Source organism: Apium graveolens, chromosome 2 (genome assembly GCF_009905375.1).
Source record: "Apium graveolens cultivar Ventura chromosome 2, ASM990537v1, whole genome shotgun sequence".
Classification (NCBI taxonomy): domain Eukaryota; kingdom Viridiplantae; phylum Streptophyta; class Magnoliopsida; order Apiales; family Apiaceae; genus Apium; species Apium graveolens.
In genome coordinates, this window is record NC_133648.1 from 49529523 (window position 1) to 49535335 (window position 5813).

General features: G+C 36.5%; 1 long non-coding RNA gene across 1 annotated transcript; it reads left to right on the plus strand.

The window, feature by feature from the left end:
* Positions 1 to 207: 207 nt before the first annotated feature.
* Positions 208 to 2551, plus strand: LOC141705931 (uncharacterized). The gene is made up of 3 exons (XR_012568534.1): positions 208 to 362; positions 938 to 1007; positions 2139 to 2551. It is a non-coding gene; the product is annotated as an uncharacterized LOC141705931 (long non-coding RNA).
* Positions 2552 to 5813: the final 3262 nt, after the last annotated feature.

Below are 5813 nucleotides of genomic sequence, written 5' to 3' on the forward strand. Positions count from 1 at the left end.
TCAAGCTAGGACAAAACTACCATCAGGAACCAAGATGAGTGTTCATGTTCTAACAATAGGGTAGGTTCATTGTTTGTGATATCATTTTGCTCAGTGATTTCTGATAACCAGAAAGTAGCTTGTGGAATAAAGTTTATTTGTGATAGTGTTTGCTCAAATGGTGTATCATTGTTTTTGCAGCTTCCAAGGTGAGTTGTTGCTTATTTGCAAGGATCTTATTTGTGGAATGATGGTGACCGTTTTAAAAATTTACACCTGCTTCTTTGGAACTTTCCAAGGTGTATATTGAACTTGGTTTCCTAAATAATAGTCCAAGAGAATTGTTTGCAGCTGAGATGCACCTAATGAACACAATTAAACAGGTTAGCTACCTTGTTTTTTCTATTGTTTTTTATTTCTGAGCTAGTATAAATTGTATTAAATATGTGTGACCTATCATGTTCTACATGCTAGAAAAGCCATCTTTAGTGATATCAAATACTTCAATAGAGTACAAACATAGACAACTTGGTTTTTGACTTATTTCCCAATAATCATATTGTATGTTTTATATTGTGCATGTCATTTAAGCTTATTTGTTTCATACATTACAAACTTAGAAAGTTTACAACTTTTACAAGATTTAGTTATTTCAGACTCAGATAATCTGATCACTTATTTTTTATTAATTTGTGTGCATATGCAATATTTAAATTTTATTTAAACCTAATAAATATATGTAGGTACTTTGTTTATTATATTACTATCAGTTTTATTGACTAAGTTAAATAATTTTTTTATTCAAGGCTTTGAATTATACTTGACTACACTGTAATGAAGTTACAACTATCTTAGCGAAACTTTTAAGGTGCAGAAAGATATGGACCAAGAGGCTCAACACAAGAGATTCCCCCTGAGCTTGGAAAGTATAACTAATAGACAATTATATGCCATGTAGGTTGGGAAAGGGACAAGATGTGATGTAACCATATTGCCAACCCTTTTTATCAATAATCGGCACTATAGAGGTCAGTTGTGTAATTCTCTATATATCTTTTCCATCATTTCAGCAATTATACTCTCTGATATTATTGTGTTCTTGCATACGTAAAATATAACTATACCGATCATGCCCTATAGTGCTTGATTTTCCTATTTTGATCTCCTTGTCATTAAATATATATTTGACATAAAGTATATAGATTTTTAGTTAGCGTCATTTCAAAAACCTGTAAATCAGTTATGTTCTTGCATATCATTCTCAATTTAGGACGCTGTCTTATAGTAGTAGAGATACTCAAATAACAATAATCAGAGAATAATTTTTTAATAAGTATTTTCTACAGGCCTTTTGATATGGTATTCAAAATTTATTGGTTCGATTTCTTTCTTGCAAATAACTTAGTTAATATTTCAGTGAAACAAAGAAAATTACAAGAGAAGGTTTTATGTGTATAAAAAGGGAAACGCCCGGATGATGGAGTCTAGGAGAAAGTGATGCAAATTTAAGCATTAGCTTCTAGTAGTACTTTTTAAAATTTATAATATTGGGTTGTTGTTAAGTAAAAAATATGAACTAGGTTATAGTTAGTTTGGATGTTTAATTTAGTTTTATATTTCGATGTTAAAGTTTTGGGTTGGATGCATTATTTTACAACTATGAAATTGTATAATTGGGATTCTTCTGTTTACATAATAAGCATTTCAATTTGTTTGTGCTAAAGTGTTACAATAGCCTCCTAAACTGTTACCATATTATGTTTAAAACATTTTATTAGGCTAGTTATAATGTTACAACAACTTTTTAAAGTGTTACATTAGGTTCTATGGGCCCACGCGCCACATCATCAAGATAACTCAACAATGTGGGCCTCACACTTGCCATGTCAGCTAGTGGGTCCTACTTTTTAAAAACATTTTAAAACTCTAAGGTAACATAAAAAATAAGTTACAACTGATCTCTCTTTCTGTTGCATTAGCAAGCTAAGGCAACATATAAACAAGTTAAAACATGATGTTGTCTTAGGCACCAAAGATGTTACCTTAGACCCCTAAGGCAACATGGAAAAACCTATCTTTAAGAAAATGTTACCTTAGCTTAAAAGTGGGGCAAGAGCAACATATTTACCCCCTAATGCAACATTTTTTTGGTGTTACAGTAGGCATTTTATGGTGTAGTGTAAGGATATCGGGAGTGGAAAGAGGCGACTCAAAGAGAGGATCCAGGTGTTTTGGAGAGCAGCTGATGTGAGGATAGCTGAGGCTACTCATGAGGATATCACCCCTGACTTTCTTGTGGAATGGGCCAAGTGGGTTCTAGAGGAGCTTGAGGAGATTGGAGGTCCAGATTTTCCATGAGCTAGAGCCAGAGATGCAAAGACAAAGATGTTGAGCCAGAATTATGGTGGTCCTATTATGTATATTAGTGTGTAGCATGTATCACTAGACTTTTGGTTGTATTTATAGACTAGATCTGCTCACTAGTGAGTAGGTTTGTTGTATCCTTTTTGCTTTTACTTTTGAAGCATTTTCACGCTTGTATTACCTAAAACTTTGACCTATATATATATCAGTACCCTTTTAATTTTCCAGCATTGTCATTTACATTACTGCACCTATTTTATCTTACTTTTCTTATTGCACCAGTTATAACTCTTGTGATACCATGTACCCCATCCCCCTTAACTGTTCACATTATGTACGAAACATGCAATTTACTTAGTTTAACTGTTATAACTATTTTCAGAAAAAAGATATTTTGTTTTATAAAAACTATTTTATAAAAAGAATTTGATTTAAAGGCTAAATGAGTTGTTTGACTCTTTACAGAAAATGCCTCCCAGAATAAATACCCGTTCTACCAACCAGAATGAAGAAACCAACAATAACAAATAACACCCAAGACAGCAACAACCAGAATGCCAACCCAGGTCCCGTAAACCCAACAGTAGCCTAGATTCTTCATATCTTGACTCAAAAAATAGTTGACCTGACTCAAAAGCAGCAAAGACAGACCAACCCCCAGGTAACTTTTAAGACTTTTCAGGCGGTAAATCCACCGGAATTCAAGGGTTCTTTAGATCCAATTGAAGCAAGTGTTTGGCTAAAGGAAATAGAGAAGTCATTTGCTTTGGTTAAGGTAAAGGAGGAACAGAAGGTTGAGTTTGCAAGTTATTATCTAAAGAATGAGGCCAACTACTGGTGGGAAACAGTGAGGACGTTGGAAGGTACAGATGCTATTACTTGGGGGAGATTCAAGGAGTTGTTTTTAGTAAAGTATTTCGCTCAGTTTGTTCAGGATCAAATGGAGTTGAAATTTCTGAAGCGAAAGCAGGGGAACATGTTAGTGGCAGATTAAGAAAGTAAGTTTGAGGAGTTGTCTAGGTTTGTGCCATCATATGTGGACATTGATAGGAAGAAGGTTAAGAGATTTCAGCAAGGACTCAAACCATGGATTCGAGGGAAGGTGGCCATATTTGAGTTGGACACATATGTGGGAGTTGTACAGAAGGCAATGATTGCGGAGAGGGAGAGTGAAATGTCCCAGAAGGAGAAGGAAGGTAAGAAGAGGAAGTTTGAAGGAAGTGAAGGACAGTCCCAAACAGGAAAGTTTTCAAATTTTAATCAGAGGAAGGGCAAGTTCCAGCTCGGAAGAAATTTTAACAGATAGAATACCGGCAAAGGAGGCCAGGGTAACCGCCCAATCATTAGGAACCAGCCAACCCAGCAGAGGCCATCTATACTAGACTGTCAAGTCTGTGGAAAGCAATATGGTGGGGTTTGCAACAAGTTGAGTGTGGTCTGATACAGATGCACCTAGAAGGGGCACTATTCAAGGGAGTGTCGTAATCAGCCAGCCAGAGAGCCAGTCAACAAGGACCAGCCTACCAAGAATCAGGCAGGCAAGGTTGTAGCAATTGGATTTACTTGTTTCAAGTGCGGGAAGTCAGGACATATCGCAAGGGATTTCAAGGCGCCATTTCCAGTCAACAACACATTGTGTATCATGGGTGCTACTCCAACAGTGAACAAACCTCCCAGAGCTAGAGTTTATGACACGTCTTTGAAGGATGCTATCATGGACACTGATGTTGTGGCAGGTATGCTTACTGTGAACTCCATATGTGCTAAAGTGCTAGCAGATTAGGGAGCAACTCGATCATTTATTTCTCAAGGTTTTGTTAATAAGTTGAATTATTCGGTTAAATTATTAAGAGAGATTATGATGGTAGAATTGGCAAATCAGGAGCGTGTATCTGTTAACCAAGTGTGTACGAGCTGTGAGATTGAGATTTCTGGTCAGAAGTTTAATGCTGACTTGATTCCCTTTAAGTTAGGAGAGTTTGACGTTATTTTAGGAATAGATTGGCTATCTAAGCACGAAGCTCAGATAGACTATCATAATAAGAAAGTGATATTGAAGACGCTAGAGGAGAAAGTGGTAACGTTTAGAGGCCAGAGACAAGCGAAGAAGTTCTTGAAGATGATTCGAGCTAAGAAGTAACTACGACAAGGATGCGAGCACTTCATTGCGTATGTGATAGATAAAAGTCAGGATCCAGCTAAACTGGAAGACATTTCAGTGGTAAATGAATTTCCAGACGATTTCCAGATGAATTACCAGGACTTCCTCCAGATAGAGAAATCGAAATTGCAATCGCCTTGGCACCTGGAACGAAACCAGTATCTAAGGCCCCATACAGAATGGCGCTAGTGGAAATGAAGGAATTGGCAAAGCAATTGCAAGAATTGTTGGAGAAAGGGGTGATTAGACCCAGTGTATCCCCATGGGGTGCACCGGTACTATTTGTCAAGAATAAAGTCGGAAGTATGAGGCTATGCATCGATTATCAGGAACTCATTAAGCTTACGATCAAGAACAAGTATCCATTACCATGAATCGATGATTTGTTTGATCAGCTGAAAAGAGCCAAGTACTTCTCTAAGATTGATTTGAGATCCGGATATCACTAATTAAAGATCAAACCTGAAGATATACCAAAGACGGCTTTCAGAACAAGGTACGGTCATTATGAATTCCTAGTGATGTCTTTTGGATTGACCAATGCCCCAGCAGCGTTTATGGACTTGATGAACATAATTTTCAAGGAATATCTGAACAAGTTTGTCGATTTGTTTATTGATGATATTTTGATTTACTCAAAGTCAACGAAAGACCACGCGGAGCATCTTATGAAAGCTTTAGAAATTTTGATAAGGAAGAAGTTATATGTCAAGTTTTTAAAGTGTGAGGTTTGGTTGCAAGAGGTTCAATTTTTTGGATACATAGTCAGTAGTGAAGGGATCAAAGTCGACCCAGCGAAGATTAAAGCTATTATGAATTGGGAAAGGCCAAAAACACCATAGAGGTGAGAAGTTTCTTAGGACTGGCAGGATATTATCGACGATTTGTTTAAGATTTCTCGAAGATTGTGACGCCTTTGATGAAGCTTACCAAGAAAAATGAGAAGTTTATATGGAATGAGAAATGCAAAAAAAGTTTTCAGGAATTGAAGAAGAGGTTAATCACGTCACCTATTTTGTCACTTCCAGATGATCAAGGAATTTCGATACTTCTTATAAGGGGTTAGGTTGTGTTTTGATGCAACATGATAAAGTCATTGTATATATGTCTAGATAACTGAAACCTCATGAGTAGAAGTATCCTACTCATGACTTGGATCTAGCAGCGATAGTATTCGCCTTGAAGATTTGGAGACACTATTTATATGGAGAAAGATGCGAGATTTATACGGATCATAAGAGTTTGAAGTACATATTCACGTAAAAGGAGCTTAACATGAGACAGAGGAGATGGTTAGAGTTGATCAAAG